General features: G+C 43.7%; 1 protein-coding gene across 6 annotated transcripts in view; it reads left to right on the top strand.

Annotated features, from left to right (window-relative positions):
* The window catches only part of LOC107372570 (tubulin polymerization-promoting protein), an 86,958-nt gene that overhangs the window by 38,699 nt on the left and 27,654 nt on the right, over nucleotides 1-20,605 (top strand). For 2 of the 6 annotated variants that reach the window (XM_054735747.2, XM_070551568.1), the window contains one exon: nucleotides 20,145-20,315. The exons of 3 other annotated variants lie outside the window; for them this stretch is intronic. The gene's annotated coding sequence lies outside the window, so the exon portion shown is untranslated. Of the gene's footprint in view, nucleotides 1-18,769; nucleotides 20,316-20,605 lie in introns of those variants that run through there. One more of the 6 variants, XM_070551567.1, reaches the window with a different exon arrangement.

The following is a 20,605-nucleotide window of genomic DNA, read 5'->3' as shown; positions in this document are numbered from 1 at the left end:
CAGATACACTTTTTTAGCTCTACATAAGACATTTAGTATCATTTCACTACATGCAGTATTCACATGAGGGCACAAAAGTTACATGCTGCACTCCTGGAATGAGAGCACAGGTCATAAATCTTCATATTGGTAGCAAATTGTAGATCTTCTTTCAGCATTCCTGAGAGCTCCTGGGTCCAGCTGGGCTTCTCCTCACTCCATGCCAGTCCTTCTTTTCCCGCCAGAGGTGGAGTTAGGGGCGGGCCCAGGGGTGTGTCCATGGGTGGATCTAGAGAAGACAGCTTGTCTTTTGACCCTTTGCCTAGTTCTGTCCTCACCAGCAAGTCCTGAACTCCTGTCCTCTTGACCCTTGTGTGACCCTTGTCCCTGACCACTGTTTCTAAGCCTTGACTGGTTGCTCGGGCTTGCAACAACAGGTCCCAACAGATTATGTCTAATAGTACTGATTTTTTCTAGGAAAAATTCTGAAAATCAGTGCATAGTGCTATAGTTGGTGTGGAGGGCGTGGTGGATTCCTTTAGTGAAAGAACAGAGTTAATGGTACTGAAAAGCTTGCATTGAGCACCACAATGCCTCTCAATGATGTTGGCAAAATAATTATTTTTAGCTGATCTGGCAGCTTTTTGGTAAGCTGCCAGGGAGTCTTTCAGCATTTGTAGGGAAATTTGTAGCTTGTCCTTTTAGCAGCTGTTTAATCCTGACGTGATCAAACCCATTGAATCCTGATAAGAATAATAAATGTCTGACCTGATGTTGGGCTAATACAGCCAGTCTGTCACTCCTCGCTCCTTGTAACGCCGGGGACACACCGGCCGCGGAAGCGCCGCGGAAGCGCCGCAAAGCGCCGACAATCGAATCGCTCACGAAATTCGGCCGCTGCTCGCCGCTCCTCAGTTCAGATCAGACGCGCCCCAGTCGAGGCGCGCCTCGGCTCAGCTGTAGTTTTTCTTTTAAACACTTGGTGTCCTCCATTTCCTCTCTGCCTTTTCTCAGCTCTTTTCCTCTATGTTTGAGTGTTTGTGCGCGCGCGCGCGCGTGTGTGTGTGTGTGTGTGTGTGTGTGTGAACCTATGGTATGAGTTGTTTCTGCCAGTTGAATCTCTTGGAACCCGCTCCAATTCTGCAGCTGTATCCGAGCAGTTTCTTCCGAAATGGGTACGTAAATAACCATGTTTTTCGGGGGTCGTACAGCTCCTTGTGTTTGTCAACTTCCATAATTAATTTAAAGTCATCCATCCTAACTCCTTGCCTCAGACTTTCTGCCTCTCTGTCCTGTTTGCTCCGGTGAAAAGACACCCAAAACCGCACCCCCCCTTCACGCGGTCACACACGCACACAAGTTCGATGTGTGTGTATGTGTGTGCGTGTTCGTGTGGTTTTTCTGCAGTGTCTTATTACGAACACATTTGACTATTGCGGAATTTTATTTTGAAATGCTTTATTTTGTTAACTTTACCGGCCTGCCTCTTATGTCTACGTTTGACTTCCTGCCAGAATTGACGCGATTCACCCGCGGCACGCGAAAAAAATAGAGCCAACGTCGAAATGATCGCTGCACGGCGCGGGCTGGAGCGCCGGTGCGCGCCGGCGCGGGGCGATTCGTGGCGCTTCGGCGGCCCATGTGGTCTATAGAATAGCTTAACAAGGGCGCCGAATGAAGGCGGTCCCATTTTCGCGCCGCTTCCGCGGCCAGTGTGTCCCCGGCGTAAAGCTTATTGTCCACATAAAGCTTATCCACCGAGAGAACAGCCCTCTTCCCATCCTGGATAAACTTTTTGCGCAGCGGAAAGAGGACTCGGCGCCGATCCAGGATTTCCTTAGGGAACTGGTCATTTACGCTGAAATCTTTCTCTTTGAGCTCTCTTCCGTGACTTTTAACAAGATCCTTCTGCTTAAAATGTTCAAATTTAGCCACGATGGGACGAGGTCTTCTGCTGTCCCCTCTTTTAGCTCCAAGGCGATGTACCCGGTGAAAGGTGATGTTTTTGACCGTTTCTTTGGGTATTTTCATTTGGGTCTGGAGAAAGTTTTTTATTGTTTGCTCGCAATTCTCCGCCTCTCCCGCCTGCTCCGGCAGGCCTGCGAACACCAAATTACCCCTCATGCTACGGACTTGAAGGTCGAAAACCATCTCCTTCAGAATCGTGTCCTGGGTGATCTGCGTCATTCCCTCTTCCAGGGAAGAAACGGACTCCCGCAGAGACGCTTTCTCAGCAGCGAGCCGCTCAATCTGCTCCTGACTGAACTACAAAGATGTTCGGAGGTTCTGAAACTCCTGGTGAAGAACCTCAAGCAGATGAAGTCGCCCCTCAAATCCCAGAAGCCGTTTATCTATAGAATCTAATAATTCTAATATGTCCTTACGGGGAGTTGAGGCCTCGGGCGAGTCCTGAGGATGACTCCTCTTGGTCCCAGGAGTTTCGGTCTGAGCTGCTGATTTCTTCTGACCCATAACGAAAAATTCAAAAACTTCATCAATTTAGTTTTGTAAACTTTCTAAGGTTTCTTCACTTACCTCCAGGTTGAGTGAGTTATACTTACCAGATTATTTTTTGCGTTGTCAGTAAATAAATTAGGCAAAAATGCTTCTTAATTTTTTGTGGATGTTTGTTATTAGCTGCCATCAGCTTCAAGCGCTGCCGTGTATCCGGTGATCGGCCGTCAGCGCATGCTCAGCTAACGTTTGGCTAAAGAACCGTCCATCCAAGATTTTTATATGTCGTGAAACCTTTTGTGCACCGGCAAAGCTGATGAAAAACACTTCCTGCAGAACAGAGCTGAATTGTTCACTTCTTAAGAGTTATCTCTGAGACGCAAGCTGATTCCATCCTGTGATGCCCGGTGACATCTCTTAAGACTGGAGAAAGTCGGTGCTTACGGTCAATCTACTGGACCTGGGTGCCCTGAGGTCATCCAACCTCTTCTGACCTCCAGATCCGGACGAGGGTCATCCAAAGGGTGAGAGTAGAACACAGAGAGATTGCGTCTGAATGTGCTTTGATAACAATCAACCTCATAGTTTATTGCAAACCAAATTCTTTTTCATCCGGAGACGCCGCTCTCTGAGATTAGGAAGTTCTGACCAACACCTCATTTACACATTAGCCTACATCACCTTTAGACCCATAAGTTCACGGTAAATGCTTAGTTCACTTGTTCTGTTTTTCTTGTAATAAACTAGTTTTTATTATAAACCTGACTCTTTCGTGAATCAAAACAACGTGCATAATTGATTAATAAAGCAAAGAATCTTAGAATCTTCTGACTAAGCCCTATAATTTTCTAATATTTACAATAAAGATCAAGCAAGGTAAAATTGTTTATTTATTCAGAATATCAAATAAATAATACCCATTTGCCATTTAATGGCGTAGCCGAGCCACTCTTTATTACAATTATCCACTTCTTGTTGGTTTTTGAATTTTTGAAAACTTCTTCATGATATACTTATAACTGCACTACATCTGGGAGCACTGCCTCCCAGGTCACCCACAGTCTGCCTTTCATATCAGCTTCATTTGAGCTATACTGCAGGTAATTAATCACTTGTTGATTTATAGGTGTATTTCATTTCTGTGAGCTTGTCACATCTATGAGTGATTCTGCTACAGTGTTGTGTGCTTTGTCACTGTTTCTATGCTAGTGTAGCCGGAGGCAGGGAACTCTGCCTATCATAGCACTTAGCTACTCACTAATTCAGTCTGATCAACCATTAATATTAGCATTCAAACGCCGCATGACGGCCGTTTCTCGGACGCACATACCGGACAATAGTAATTCTGTTCATAAATCAGGATTACTCCCAGGGACGCCTGCGGCTGTTTAATTAATTACTAATTTAACTAGCCAGATATGAGCGCTGCTACCCGTTAGCTTAGATAGCCAGAACAGCTACTCTTAAGCACGAGAACGGAAGAGCGTCTGCGAGGTGAATTCTGCAACTTATACGCTATTCCGACATATTAGAGCGAGAGCCTGAGTGGTAATCCGGCAGTTGAAGTGGCTTATTGCCGTATGAGTTACGCCAAGAGACACGCTTCGAAGTCAGACGGTCTGAGCCTGTTAACCTCTTGAGCTAGGGGTAACAGAGCCGACATCGCCCGCAGACTTAGGATCAGACGGGGCTGTCAACCGGGGCTGGCGATTGCTTTTGTCATTATTTGCTACACTATACATAACGCGCTCCTTGCATGTTTTTATAGTTTGAGCTTATATTTTGACTTTGTTGTGTGAATAGCGTTGTCAACCAGGCCCACCCACTCTCACCTGCCACCTTGGCTGACTTCTATAGAATGTCTCGAAGTGTCAAGAGATTCAGTACTCGACCTGGTAGTACATATCCTGTTGATACGTATCTCAGTGACCTTAGACACCATTTTCAGAGATCTCCTGGGATGACTCTCAAGGACAAAATCTTTCTGAAAAGATTAACCTCTGATGCAGTGGGTTCATTCATTAATCACCAACAAGATGCAATTGCAAATGATTACGATCTGCTAGAAGCTGCTATTCGAAGAGAATACACTTATGATGCTAAAGAAGCTGGTTTACAATTATCTTTATCAGTGAAACAAGGCCGTAATGAGAACCCACAAGCTTTCTACCTACGCCTCTTTGACGCATACTTTGGTTCTGAGTGTAAAAAGGGGATGGAAGATGAAAGAGGTTTTAAAGAGCTCTTCCTTGACTATTTGCATCCTCAGTATGGCTCCTATATGGGTGCTGTAGACTTTCGAGTCAAATCCATGGATGATCTCAGGAGGATGACGAGTTATAGCTCCAGGCGGTTCAAAGAGTCAAATAAGTCCAAGGATACCCCTTCAGTCCTGGCGGTGGAGGCAAAACCCTCCACGCTGCGACTCGAGGGAGCTCCATATGGTAAAGGTAAGTACCACAAACCTGATGCTAAGTCAAAGACCCAGAAGACCTGTTACCAGTCCAAGTCACGAGGCTCTCCCACTGACAGGTCTCGGAATTATGCCAGAGCTTGGGGACTCCCTACCGGATGGTGAGGAGGACCCTAAGTCGCCACGACTTGGTCGTGAGAAACATCGTGTCTCTTTTCAACAAAAGGGGTGGTGCATCGTACTCCTCTAGACGAGGATCGTCTCGCTCGGGCAAGCAACGGTCTCCCTCTGACCGATATTCTCCGCATCGTGGTCGCAGAGACTACAGTCCTGCCCCAAGGTCGTGAGCAGATTCTGGGAGCCAATCTCCTGGTACTACTCGCGCCGCACTCAGCGCTGCACTTCGAGAATTGTTGAAAGATCCAAAGGGGGGTGAGTCGGTTTTGTCCACCTTCTTGGTGGACACTCCTCCACCTCCTGACCTTGCTTGTGACTTGGTCATGGAGGCAGGTCCTGCAGAGGCGAAGCCTACCATGGCGGTGCATCCGGTGACACCTGTGACCTCGGTGAGGTCTGGTACGGTCGCTTCCGTCTGCGCTGGTCCTCTTGAGCCCAAGGCACCTGCCATCAAACCTGGCGAGCCTAAATCACTCAACAATTCAGTTCAATTCAATTTTATTTATATAGTGCCAAATCACGACAATAGTCGTCTCAAGGCACATAATAAACATTCCAATTCAGGTCAGTTCATGAAGCCAATCAGAAAAAAATGTTTCCTATATAAGGAACCCAGCAAATTGCATCAAGTCACTGACTAGTGTCAGTGACTTTACAGCAATCCTCATACTAAGCAAGCATATAGCAACAGTGGAGAGGAAAACTCCCTTTTAACAGGAAGAAACCTCCAGAGGATCCTGGCTCAGTATAAGAAGCCATTGTAGCGTAGTGGTTTTATGCTCTTTTATGAAAGAGGAACCATGCTACGTATTAATTCGGAATATTAATTTTTAATAAATCAATAACCAAATTTTATATTGTTCAGAAGACTCAAAGGTTGTTTTCATCGATAAACTGCCGATAATATCTGAGTGTCTGTGTTTCAGTTCAATGAGGAAACCAGTTTGAAGGATTAAAAGTTTTAATTCTTCAAATTAAACTAATGATTTTGAAAATTGACAAACAGGAAATAACAATCACATTGGCAACTTTGTGGGACAATCTTTTAACAGTTTATATGCTGTTCTTGCTCAAATAGACCTTCTGGTGAATTTATGAAGATTGAGAATGTTGTGAGTTGTGAGAGTGATATGATGTGATTATGGATGCGTGTGGGTGCAAAGTTTGGTGAGATGAGGTGAGATGGATGCGTGTGTGCATCTGATTTTGCTTCAGGAAGAGACAGGTGTCTGAGTGAAAAGTGATGGTTTGAATAAACTTAGGTTTAGTGGAAAAGATGCATCCAAACGCTAAACACCGTGTTCTGTCTCACCGAATTCTTGTGGACCCTCTTTCGGATCCGGGCCGTGGAGGATGTTGTGGTACATCCAGATGACACCGGCGGCTGACAGGAGACGTAGGTGTCGAACGGAACCGGTCCAGAGTTGCCCTCGGTACACGTTGATGGTAAAGCGTTTTGTCGACGCGCTTTCTTAAGTTAATTCACTCAGAAATCAAAAGACTCGGTAATGAGTCTGCGTTAGAAGTTGCGATTCAGCTATTCTGCCTGGCTTGGCAGAAACAGCGTGAAAGGGGGGAAGAACGAGCCAGCCGGCTCTGCCCCCCCTTTGGTTTTCAGGTCCACTCTCTTCCGTAGTACAACACGAACAGTAATCATAAGACTGAAACTTACCAAAAGCCTTTCTCTTCTCAAAGCAAACATGTGCGTCATCAAATGTGTCTGGAGTTTACTGTGGGAAGATGTGTGTGGGTGTGTGTGAAGGTCAGTACCAAACATTCTCAACATTATTTAAGAATGGATTCATTAATCCATTATAATTACCCAAAGCATAAGAATCATTCATTTGATTAAACACATTTCTAATGAGCAAAATGATAATGGTTACTTTAACATTAAAATCAAGAAAAATAAGTTTAAACTTTATGTTTTGACTTGGTCTGGGTACAACTCATGTAAACACATCTTCTGGTAGACTGCAGGTGGCTGATGTTATGGTTTCCTCCCAGACTCGCTGGCGTTCAGGTCTTAATCTGTGGGTGAAAGTTCTCAATGACCCAGCTTTGACCTCGCTGCGTCCAACACCACAATTGTGCCAGAAAAACCCATATTTCCTCACGTTACACCATCCTCCACGACTCACTGGGGATCGAGAAGACAGAGCAGACACACACACACACACACACACACACACACACACACACACACCAAGCAACGTGTCTAATGTTACATTGTGATTTCTTAGTAAATATTATATTTGGCGAGAGATAAACTTTATTGTATTTATCCTAGTGGATATATAATTAAATGGATAAACTAGCATTAGCACATCCAATGTCAAGGAAAGCAAAGTTATCAGGAGAGGGAGAATGTTTAAGTGGTTAGCAGCAGTGTGCTAGACGATAGCCCCCTCCATGAGGCCACCACAGCTCAGCAGAACATCAATGTAGCTTCTTCTGGGGAGAAAAACACTTAGAGAAAAAATAAAGTCAACAGCTGAAATTGCAGAAAAGAATACAGTTAAAGTAGTGGTAATCCCCTGTCAGAGTCTTACTCCACCCACATTTCATATTTGAAAAATGCGGCCCAAAGAGGCGTTTCCTGTAAGACCGAGAAGGCGGAGCTACGACCGTGATTGACATACTGAAATTTGAATACAGATGGCGACGGAGAGCGACAGTAGCTCAGAGCAGTCATTCGAGGTGGAGGACTTTTCCCCACCTTCTTCCCCAGAGGATAGGGAGGAGGGCTTATTGGGGGAAGCAAGCGGTCCTGAACCGTATCTTTTTGAGCCACTAGCTCGTGAGTTGTCAGAGGCCACTGGAGCCGAGCCAGCAGGAGTATCAAGGCATCGAATGGGTCCAGTCTCTGAGTGGTAAGTAGCTTTTAGCCACAGCTAGCTATATTTAGCTTAGCTAAAAGTAATATTGTATGACTGCCTCAACAGGTGCACCTGCGGCCACTGCACATCATTGTCTGCCAGAGAAAATGTGTGCTGCAGAGAAACGCCCAAGGTATAAAAATAAAAGTACCCCACCATGAGAAAAGCATTCTGTAATGTACACATTTGTTACACAATCACTAACATCATACTAATATTGAACTCTTAGAGCCCTGATATCAGTTGTTCTTTGTCATAGGTAATGCTCAGGTGTCAGCAGGTGGGTGTAACCTCCTGCATAACTAAGCATCCTGGTTTTGAGGCTGTTGCTCTGAATCCCTACGTGTTGCAGGCAGTTATGGCACCTTTCTGCAACTCTATGGGGAGATGCAGGAGACTACGCTCAACAGGTAAGACAACTGTCAAAATAATTTTTTTATGAATACTTTGTAACTCATACCACCTCTTTCTCAGCTGTTACAGACATCTGGCGTACCGGAATGTGGTCAGGTGGTGTTGGGGTTACCTGGGACAGCACGTTCGTGTTGTGATCCCGTCATGCGCTGTCTCCAGAATAAGGCAGGAGTTCCCAGAAGACGGTGCATACAAAGGATTCCTCCCTCCTCTGAACTAATATATATTTTTTGGATTAAATAAATGTTATAATATATATTTCCTGTATTGATTCCTGTCCATAATAAGCTGCATAAATCACAAAACGGTAAATGCACTTCTTTACACTTTGACATTATTTATATATACACACATATAGCCACACACTTTCAAATGAGCTCTTACAACAGTAAGGTTCTAATTCGGGGTTAATTAATGCTGCTGTAACAAGTGAGTTTACACCCTGTGTGATTAATGAAGTCTATTCTAGAGCAGGTTCAATTAGGTAAAAATGAATGATAATTTAATAAATGTGATATACAGGTGCTGGCCAGTAAATTAGAATATCATCAAAAGGTTGAAAATATTTCAGTAATTCCATTCAAAACGTGAAACTTGTACATTATATTCATGCAATGCACACAGACCAATGTATTTCCGATGTTTATTACGTTTAATTTTGATATTTATAGGTGACAACCAATGAAAACATCAAATCTGGTATCTCAGAAAATTAGAATATTCTAAAGGCCAATGAAAAAATGTTTGTTTCTCTAATGTTGGCCAACTGAAAAGAATGAACATGAAAAGAATGTGCATGTATAGCACTCAATACTTAGTCGGGGCTCCTTTTGCCTCAATAACTGCAGTAATGCGGCGTGGCATGGACTCGATCAGTCTGTGGCACTGCTCAGGTGTTATGAGAGCCCAGGTTGCTCTGATAGTCGTCTTCAGCTCCTCTGCATTGTTGGGTCTAGCGTATTGCATCCTCCGCTTCACAATACCCCATAGATTTTCTATGGGGTTAAGGTCAGGCGAGTTTGCTGGCCAATCAAGGACAGGGATACCATGGTCCTTGAACCAGGTGCTGGTGGTTTTGGCACTGTGTGCAGGTGCCAAGTCCTGTTGAAAGGTGAAGTCTACATCCCCATAAAGTTGGTCAGCAGCAGGAAGCATGAAGTGCTCTAAAACTTCCTGGTAGACGGCTGCATTGACCCTGGACCTCAGGAAACAGAGTGGGCCAACACCGGCAGATGACATGGCACCCCACACCATCACTGACGGTGGAAACTTTACACTGGACCTCATGCAACGTGGATTCTGTGCTTCTCCGCTCTTCCTCCAGACTCTGGGTCCTTGATTTCCAAAGGAAATGCAGAACTTGCTTTCATCAGAAAACATAACTTTGGACCACTCAGCATCAGTCCAGTCCTTTTTGTCCTTGGCCCAGGCGAGACGCTTCTTGCGCTGTTTCTTGTTCAAGAGTGGCTTGACACACGGAATGCGACACCTGAATCCCATGTCTTTCATGAGTCTCCTCGTGGTGGTTCTTGAAGCGCTGACTCCAGCTGCAGTCCACTCTTTGTGGATCTCCCCCACATTTTTGAATGGGTTTGTCGTCACAATTCTCTGCAGGGTGCGGTTATCCCTAGAGCTTGTACACTTTTTTCTACCACATTTTTTCCGTCCCTTCGCCTGTCTGTTAATGTGCTTGGACACAGAGCTCTGCGAACAGCCAGCTTCTTTAGCAATCACCTTTTGTGTCTTGCCCTCCTTGTGCAAGGTGTCAATGATTGTCTTTTGGACAGCTGTTAAGTCAGAAGTCTTCCCCATGATTGTGGTGCCTTCAAAACAAGACTGAGGGACCTTTTAAAGGCCTTTGCAGGTGTTTTGAGTAAATCAGCTGATTAGAGTGGCAGCAGGTGTCTTCTATATTCAGCCTTTTCAGAATATTCTAATTTTTTGAGATACCAAATTTGGAGTTTTCATTAGTTGTCACTTATGAATATCAAATTTAAATGTAATGAACATTGGAAATACATTGGTCTGTGTGCATTGCATGAATATAATGTACAAGTTTCACGTTTTGAATGGAATTACTGAAATATTTTCAACCTTTTGATGATATTCTAATTTACTGGCCAGCACCTGTATGTATTTATACACATCAAAATATCAATATAATTGTATTTAAAATGACACAATTGCGCTTTAAAGATAACATTTATTATAGCTACTACTAAGACAACGTTAGATTACAATCTGATCATAACTTTCATGATTTTTGACAAAACTCTAAACCACAAGCAGAGATTCTGGAGCCATGTGAATATAGGTTGGGCCATCAGTGATGTTTCTTTGGTTCCTTAGACTGGAGGTAGCTTTCACTGTGATGACAAACGTGGAGATGGATCCCGGGAGCACAGGCTTTTCTGTAACAATATCAGGAGGCTCTGAGGAAAAAAGTAATATTAGTATGACTAGTATGACTTACAAAAGCAAGACTGGTGAGTTTTGCTATGTTACATACGGCCAAGATTTTCAAGTTGTATGGAAGCCACAGAGCAGAAAGGTTGTAGAGATCAATAGACATCTGGGAGGTGGACAGCATGAGTCACGAGTGGATGAGCATAAAGATCCATAATGACGACAGGTAACTCCTCTGTCGTACAGTGGTGTGCAGCCTGGCTGAGGAGGAGAAAAGGAAAAACCACACAGAGTAGAGTACTAACTAATAATTACAATCTCTTGTTGTGTAGCTCACCTTACGTGCACTTTAAAACCTGGACCTGTGCCTGCTCACAGCATCCCGTTTATCTGGTCTTTGGAACTGGGCACAGAGAGGTTCTGGAACCGGAATTTTGTCCGAGTACTCCTGATATGGGAGAGGATCCACCACCACAGAGTCAAACAGCAGATCCATAAGCTTGTGCACATATACTGGAAAATGGTTTTCAGTATTACAATAGCTCTCCATGACATCATTTTGGTTTTATCATACAATATCTGACATACATGAGGTTGGATTGGTCTTCAGGGCTCTCACTGTGTAGTCTCCATGTTTGTACTTTGGGTACACTACAGCATATCTCAGCTCACCAGTTGCTGTTGCTGCATGTGAGCGTGCTGCATTTTCATTATAGTGCATTGCAGCAATTTGTAATCTGAAATAATCAAATAAACAAACCATGTAGATTTTAGGCAAAATTCTACATTTCATTTAGCCTGAAAAAAAAAATAGAAGCACATTGTTGTTGTTGTTTATAAAGTCAGATAATATACAAAAGAAACTGTCCGAAATATATATATATATATATATATATATATATATATATATATATATATATATATATATATATATATATATATATATATATATATATATATAGGCGCTTTATGACATTCCTAGTGTGTGATTGTTATTATAACGTAAAAGTCAGTCACATATGATGTGAAGAACCTGAAATGCGACCTCCTGAACAGAATTCCTCACAGAACCGGGTTAGGCTTTGGTGTAAAGCTGGATTTCACGCTGTAATGATGTCTGTCAACTAGTGCTGCGTTAGAGCCACTGTTGCTGAATTACCGACTGACACAAAAACAACCCGGATTTTCTCCGAGCCTGACAGAAATAGTCATGTGGACCTTTTTGTCGGCCAGGGCTTCGAGAAATGTTCCGATTCGCCGCTGATTCTAACCTTACATCCCGTTCCACATTTTGTGAACTTGACAATTTAGCCCGAAGGCAGTGCAGGCTGATATTAGCTAAATGGAGTGAACCACGTCTCTCAAACTTTGCATTTAGGTAGGGAATTGTCTTTAGAAGATGTTAAAACGTTTATTTAGCTTACTCACCTCAGACTGGAGCCCGCCATGGTGGGGGAGCAGAGTCGGTGGGCTGCATCTAATTCGTGGAAGAGCCACGGTGGGCACGGCCTCACTCTTCAAACGGAGACGTGCAGAATAACCCAGTTCAAACTCCATCATGTTGGCGAAGGAATCGCGGGTAAAATGCTGGTTGCAGACTACAGCACCAGGCGGGAGCTGACTGTTATCCTGTACACCGATTGCGCGCAACCACTGGCGCCTAATTTCTAAGTCCAGTGGAAAGGAGTGCAACCCCACAGAGCTACCACAACCAACTACACTACACCTTTTAACCATACTAACACTATATGGAACACTAAACCCAAATTATTTTCCTAATAAAACTAACAGCTAAACACTAACTAAACTACAATATCTAACAGCCAAGCTGACACTAAATAAGTACTAACACTATATAGAGCACTAAACCCGAACTACTTTCCTAGTAACACTAAAAGCCAAACACTAACTAAACTACAATATCTAACAGCCAAGCTAACACTAAATAAGTATTTATAACACTAAAAGCTATGCTAAAGACTAGAATATGCTAATGATATATGCTAATGCTGAACTACCGCTAACCGTCCGACACTCACTTGCAAATCCAACTCCCAACTCGCCACAAGGCGTGGCCGAGACTCTCGTTGCTTTATAACTTTGGCACAAGAGCTGCAACGTAGTACTCTACTGGTTTACGTAGTATCTTACACTTTAGCCATTGGCTAAAATTTATTCAAAATGTGTCAAATTCTGTGTTTTAAGCTGAAGGTGGCGCATTACTGTGGTTTTTAGGCTGAATATTTAATTTTTAAAGAAAATGCACCAAAATGCTAAAATAATGAATACACACATTTAAAACACTATTAGACACTCATTTATACAGTTCATCAGCAAAAAAAAGTTAATTTAGACGTTACTTGCTCTTTAAAGAGCAGATTGTAGAAGAAAGTAGTAGAGTGTGGAAAGTGGTCAGTGTGTCCTCCAGCAGTCTAAGCATAACTACAGAGATAACTCTGGATAACCTAGCCTTTTTAAATTGAGGCATGTGGCAGGCAGGGCAAGGGAGAGCCATCTTTACCGACTGTACACTCTACCTCCCTCTACTCCCCCACTTGTCCAGATCTAGGCTAACATCAGATTTTAACCATAGGCCCTATCAAATAAAAATGTTTTAAGCCTATTCTTAAAAGTAGACAAGGTGTCTGCCTCACAGACTATGGCTGGGAGCTGGTTCCACAGGAGAGGAGCCTGACAACTAAAAGATCTGCCTCCCATCCTAATTTTAGATATTCTGGGAACCACCAGTAAACTTCCACTAAGACTTCTCTGCAATATCATCCGGGGTGGTCTTAATGAGAAATGTACTGAAGTGATGAGAGCCCAATGTTCCCTTTCAGCACGTTTAAAGCAATCTCACACAGAGCATGCACAACATCTGGAAAAAAGCTTTGTAAAAACTTGTGACGTTTCTGGGGGCTCATGCGGGACAAGGCCTTGAGAATCTTTGCATTGCGTTTTATCCTGGATGACTTTCTATTTTAGGCAAATATACCATGGGCATTTGATGGAAGTATTCCGCTGCGCAGCCTTAGACATTCTGGTGTTTCCAGTTTCAAATCCACTATTAAATAACCGTGAGGGTCCTGGCTTGTGTCTTGGAAACTTTCGAGAAAATATCTTTGAGTAGGATAGATTTGATTTGCTAAAACATTTATTTGCAATTTATCTCGTGGGTTTTTAAACAAAATAAAATAATTACTGTTTAGACTGATTGATCTGTTATTTTTACCTTGATGAAAGACCTTTTGTGTGAGTTCAAAAACATTACATTTGGCGGTCATGTCTGTACTGAGTGAATAATTTTAACACTTCCGGGCGGTCAGACATCTGCATCATCAGATCGTCTAAAATTATCAAATGAGTTTGTTCAGGTGGAAACATTTGATCGTCATCGAATGAAGAAGGGAGACCTTGAAAAAATCTAATGCTTTTATTATAAAGTTTCAGATCATCATACATTTTCTGATAAGAAGTAAAAAACCAAATGATATTCTTGGGCATTTCAGTGATATATTCGAGACAAGTTTCCTAAATACTTTTTACAAAAAGTTTTCCCACAGCCTGATGGTCCTGCATTCAGAGCGCTGAAAGGGACTTTCAGTCTGGGGTCAAAATGAGTTTCCATTTTCACAAATGGAAACTCATTTTTGGCATTGTATTTTTTAAGTTGTGTCCATCGGTTCTTCAAAATCCGTGCATACCACAGGAATAAAATTGCAGTTACTATCAAACATAACGGATGAATGGCCTTGTCCCTGTAACTTGCTCCTTGAAACTTTTATGAAAAATCTGATGCGAGGTTAAGCCATTCTCATCATTACGTAATTCAAACGTTGATTTCAGCAAAAGTACGTTTTTCGGATCAAAACTCATTTCACCTCTCTTGTCTTTGAAAAGGATCTCCAAATAGCACTAAAGGAGAGGGGGGTAACTGAATAAAAGGGGACCTGCATGAGGGGAGTGTCTGAATGTAAGGGGGTCGGCACCCCGCGGCTCTTCCACCCATCTGATGCGGTTGTAAAATAATGAATGAATGTTTAAATAAAATGCTTTATATTTTACTGAATTAATTTTATGTCTGTATGCCAATTCTAAATGTAAAGATTGTCTGTGTAAACCTGAACAGGCACGCTTGGGCGTTATCATATAGGCGCTTTTTGAGCTGAAGAGGATGTGAGATTCTGGGGTTCTCCTCAGACAGGGTCCTGGATGCGTTGCCACATTGGAGACAAGAACAAGCGCTATTCACCCAAAGTTTCATAATCTCTGAGAGACAGGGTTTGGAAAACACTTGCTTCAGTGTGAAGAATCTCCCCTCATGCGCTCTGGTTCTGCGACGCACTCCGAGCCCCCTCCAACGTGGCAGAGCCTAGATTTGCATTCTGAACATTTTAATCAAGTTTTAAAAGGTGAGGTGTGTGACAAAAGTGGCACCTGCTCTGTAAAACAACTTAACAGGGTGAAAAATATCGAAATATTGTAGGCAGAGACGGAGTACAACTTCTGGATCCATTTTATACACATCATTTTATTGATTATCTTCTGTTGAAAGACAACTTTGACGTGCACAGTGACCGGTATTGGTTGGTGTCACCTGTTGTGATTGATTAAAGCAGCTCTCTGCTGCTGTGGCAGAGGAGGGGAGGAGAGGGGCTGGCTGGATGAAAGGAGTCCTGTGTGTGTGTGTGTGTGTGTGTGTGTGTGTGTGTGTGTGTGTGTGTGTGTGTGTGTGTGTGTGTGTGTGTGTGTGTGTGTGTGTGTGTGTGAACTAACAACTTCATTGAGAACTGACACTGTGTGCTGAAACTGATTAATACCTTTTAAACAGCCGACCATGGTTGGAGGGAGGGATGAGGGGTGTTACGTCATGTGGGAATGGACTGGGTTGACACAAAAGCTCTAGAGGGTGACATCAATTTTGACATAAGGTGGTTTATATAAAACAATTCATACATTCAAGGTACCTCATCAGTCTATCTTGACATAAAGGGGGGTGCGAGGGGGGACATAAAACAACAAAACTGTCAAGTTTGATATAAGGGGATATGGGGGAGAGGTCACTAAAGGTCATAAAACTGTCAAGTTTGACATAAGGGGATATCGGGGAGGTCACTAAAGGTCATAAAACAACAGAGCTGTCAAGTCTGACTTAAGGGGGTGTGGGGGTGGTGAGGTCATGAAGGTCAAAGAACAATAGAGCTGTCAAAAAGCTTGACGAAGGGTGGTTCTTTATACTCTCTGTCTAGGCATAGAAGGTGTTTCTAGGAGCTAAAGCTTGTTGGCTGCATCTCACCTGTTCCATCCACACTGACAGGAGAAATCCTTTCATCGGCATCAGGTGATCAACAAAGTGTCAAGACTGAACACCAGCCCAAAAAAAAAGAAAAAGATGACTAAAAACACTGGCCAGACCGGCCCACTGGTAATTTCCCCAGTCTGAAACTGGTTACCCCCGCCATCCCCGTTAAGCAGGAGCTGGTCATCACATTAACCCTCATTGTTACACCAGAGCTTGGCTCTGTCGGCTCTTATTAGTGCGACTTTATTCTACAAAGTTTTCATAAATAAACACTAGGGCTGTAGCGAAGCCTCGATGACGTTGACGGCTCGATTCTAAAAATTTGTCGACGTCAGATCCAGTAGTCGACGCACCACGCCCACTTGTTGCATCCAGGAGTTTGTAAATAGAGGTGGAATCTGCCTGTTTTTCCTCTAGTTCGCCCTCTTCTCCGCCTTCACTAACATCTCCGCCAAATACCGAAGACCCGGAACAATGTCCGTCCACTACTAGATTCCTTTCCTGTTTTGCCCGCCTTCATCTCCCGGCAACGGACAACTTCCGGGGTCAGATGCGCTGCTCCTTCTCTACCGCAGATGTAGAAACTCACCAGGAGCGTTTCTCCCTTCATAAGGGAGCTTCTTTCAGACATTAGGAGAGCTGTTTTGATGGTAGCAGTCTCTCCTCCATGCTGGTCTGTTTGCTGCTGGGTGTTTTTGGTTTATTTAAACTTGGTAACTTGAACTTAACGTTGGTAAAGCTACTGTTAGCATTTTCGCTAACAGCTTCTTGCGTTTGGATAAGCTGTTACGTTGTGGTTTAGAGTTAATCTTTTTTGTGGTGCAGATCTCCCTTTTATTACATTTAGAGCGTTGTGGTTTTTCGGTTTAGTGTAAAATATCACTTTGAGTTTGGTTTAACCTCCCAGTTTAGAGTTTGGACCTTTGGAGATCCTTATTTTGGTCCAGAACCCTGTAATCTTTGCCCAGTGGGACATCCCTACTTATTTGTACTTTTGTTTTAATTCCCCACAGGCAGAATTAGTTTTATTATTCCTAACCTGTGGATGGAAAGATTTATGTTTTTTTAGTAGTTGTAAATAAACCTGATCATCATTTTAACTTTTAAATCCCATTATTGTCCCGTCCTTTTTGCACACGAGCCAAACTTCCCAGGAAGGGCCGTAACACCACTCGCCTCACGCTCATAAGTGACCAAAACAAAGCAGCATGGAGACACTCTGTCTCCAACCACCTCTCAGGCAGCAGCCTGCACTCCCAAGTTCTACACGTCACCAGAACATAACCAATCAACACAATAAAAGCAGTGTTATACAAAATGGAAGGCCTGCAGTGTTTATTCTCTTACAGTAACAATTTATCAATTTTTTGAGGAATTTATTAGAGATTTTTTGGTTTTAATTAACTGTGCAATAGAAAAATAATCATTAGATTAACTGTCTAAATATTCATTAGAATAGTCGACTATTCGATAAAATAATCGTCAGAATAATCGTTTCAGAAGTCAGAAAAGCTTTATTTGTCCCAGAGGGAAATTAGAGTTTCAGTACACACAATTCAGAGATCAAACATACTGGGCAAGACACATGACAAGAAATGGTGACTGTGGTCATTCGCAACCCAAGTCGCGCTACCTTAATAGAGAGAGAAAAGGATCACATGAGGAATGGATTCGGGAGGAGGGGAAAAAAAGGCACTTCATAGCTACTCTCCCACCAGGAGGGCAGCAATGCTCTGCAAAAAAACCCACCTCAGACAGATAAGCAACAGATAACACAACACAACATCACAATAGCAAGGCAGGGGGGGGGGGGGGGGGGGGGGGCTGGGAGCCTGTTTCCCCAGCGAGAGCAGCCATGTACGCCATGTACGGCGCTCAGCCACTGTAGCCACAGGTGGGAAGGAGATCTTGGGAGGAGCACAGAGACATTGACTCCTGCAGGTTGATGACCTCGCCAGGCTGAAGTCCACCAATCCGAAGGTGCGCGGGGGGTGGGGGGTGGGTTCACAACATCTGTCTGCATTCCTTCCTTCGTGGGGGTTTGTTGTTAGCATCTCAAGGCTGCCATGGCGTCAGATTCGGGTAACAAGACTTTGTTTGGGTCAGGCTGAGATAATTTTCCTCTCTGCCTTCAAGTCTGTAACTGATCATTCAAGTCCTCCAGTGAAGCCAATTTAGGTTTTAAACATCTCCACACTGTCCGGTGACCCTCTCCGAGATGACATCCATTTTGCGCACTAATACCGGTATCGCAGCTAGAACATTGTCCAGCTTGCGATTCACCTCGAGTAACGTCCCAGTCTGTGAGGTCTCCACACGGACGGTGCTTTCCTTGGGTGCGGGTCACCCTCCAATCGCTCCCGTCTTCCCAATTTTCCAGAAAACCAGATATCCTCCCACTCCAATCAGAAGAAATCCAGTGATCATCAGGCCAAACATCCACGACGTCCTCAATGGACAGCTGGGAGAGGCATACGATCTTCCACTCTTTCCAGGAATCCTTCATATATCCCGCCGCGTGTGTCCCTTGCGGGCAAGTGGGAGCCCCCTGCTCCGTTCTCATCGTTGAAAAAATGTTATCAATCACAATTCAAAAATAATCGTTTACCCCCAGCCCTAATAAACACACCAATTGGTTCTGTGTCTCATGTATAAAACCATCATCTTCAGCCCTGTCCCAGCGCATCAAGGGGCGCACGCACTGTTTGTGTGTGTGTCGGGGGGGGGGGGGGGGGGGGGGGCTAGAGGGGCACCTAGTCTCTGACATGCTTCCCTGTCATTAATGACATAATTTGCTGATACACAAACGGACAGAAACACAACTATTATTAAACACAGGAAATGCAGACTAAAATATTTTTGCATCATAGCTTTGGCACCCCCTCCAGCCTGGCGCCTGTATGTGTAGCAGACATTGTATACCCACTTTTGGTGCCATTGATTATAATTATTTAGTTTTAGTAGCTTTCCTGTCAGGTATTGTAGTTTAGTGTTTTTTACAAACATTTTTGTGCTCTTTCACAAACTTGATGGAGTTTGAACTGGGTTATGCTGGTTTGAAGAGCGTTTCACAAATTAGTCCAAGCCATTCCAGTAATTAGCCACATCCCACCGACTGCTGCTTCTCCAACACGGAGATTTTGGGCCAAATCTGAGGTGAGTAAGCAAAATATTTACTTGTAACAGCTTCTAAAGATCTTACCTACCTGTAATTATGCAGCTATAATTGCTATATTTATAAATGCAAATTGAGAGATGTGGATGTGGATCACACAATTTAGATACTATCAGTCCACACTGTCATCAGGCTCATAGCGAGTGTTGTGTGTGTGATAATCTTAGTCACAGACGTGTTCGGTTTGAGTTTTTGTGCCACTTAAAAATCTCAGTGCTGATTCAGAGAAACGCAGGAGGGACACTGAGGAGTAGCTCCTCCTCCTGCAGCAGACCCGACTCAGTTCTGAACTCGTGCAGAGCTAAGCTCTCATTAGACCATGTTTATGTCTGATTCCGGACACTGGGTTAGCTCTGAGAGCAATCACTCACCAGCACATATATTGGACTGTTTATTTTGTACATGATCTAAGTTACTAAACTCCCACAAGCTATTTTTTAAATATTTTTATTTATGATTTTACATATTATACAGACATATAAAATAGTGACAACAACAACAAAAGAAAAAGAAAAAGTCTTCCGCGTATAGAATGCCAGATTTTTACTGGGGAGCAGTATGTCAAAAGTTCATTAGTCCAGTATTTTGGGCTGGGGGGGTTAACACTCCTCCACTCCTTCAGGATACACTTTTTAGCAGCTGTTGCTGCTAATAACACAAAATGTTTCTGGTTAGAGTTACACTTGAGTAAAGTTACATCCCCAAGTAGCCAGATCCTGGGATCAGGGTCAAGAGCCTGACCACACACTCTAGATGTTACTGCTATAATATGTTTCCAATATGGCCCTAGGCAGGAGCAGCTCCTCAACATGTGAACAAGAGACCCCAGTGAGACAGTGCATCTTTGACATTGAGCAGAAATTCTGTTACCTAATTTACTCAGCCTATATGGTGTGAAGTATGTTCTGTGTGTTGTGTTTTTTAACTCCAAGCAATTTCCTATAGAAGCGCTTGCTGACTCTGGTTGTGAGCAGTCCTTGTTGGACCCGGACTTAGTAAAGAGATGGAAGATCCCAACCATTCGGCTCCCTACTCCGCTCTCTGTGTCTTCCTTGGATGACCGGAACCTGTCAACCATTACTCACCAGGCCATCCCGTTGCAGTTTCGAGTGTCAGGTAACCACACGGAGGCTTTGGCTTTTTATGTGTTTCCCTCTCCTCAGTCACCTCTGGTCCTGGGACACTCCTGGCCCTCCCTCCATAACCCCCACGTGAACTGGGAGACTAACAGAGTTGAGGAATGGAGCTCCAGATGCTCACAGACCTGCCTCCGCTCAGCCTCACCCACTCTCCGCAGCCCCGCCGCTCCTCCAGCAGAAAGGATAGACCTGTCCTCTGTGCCACCGGTCTACCACGACCTCAGCCTAGTCTTCAGCAAGGATCGGGCATCATCTTTCCCCCCACAC

Source organism: Nothobranchius furzeri, chromosome 5, assembly GCF_043380555.1.
Source record: "Nothobranchius furzeri strain GRZ-AD chromosome 5, NfurGRZ-RIMD1, whole genome shotgun sequence".
In the NCBI taxonomy this organism is placed as follows: Eukaryota; Metazoa; Chordata; class Actinopteri; order Cyprinodontiformes; family Nothobranchiidae; genus Nothobranchius; species Nothobranchius furzeri.
The sequence above is the reverse complement of the archived record's forward strand: the minus strand, read 5'-3'. Positions and strand labels throughout refer to the sequence as shown.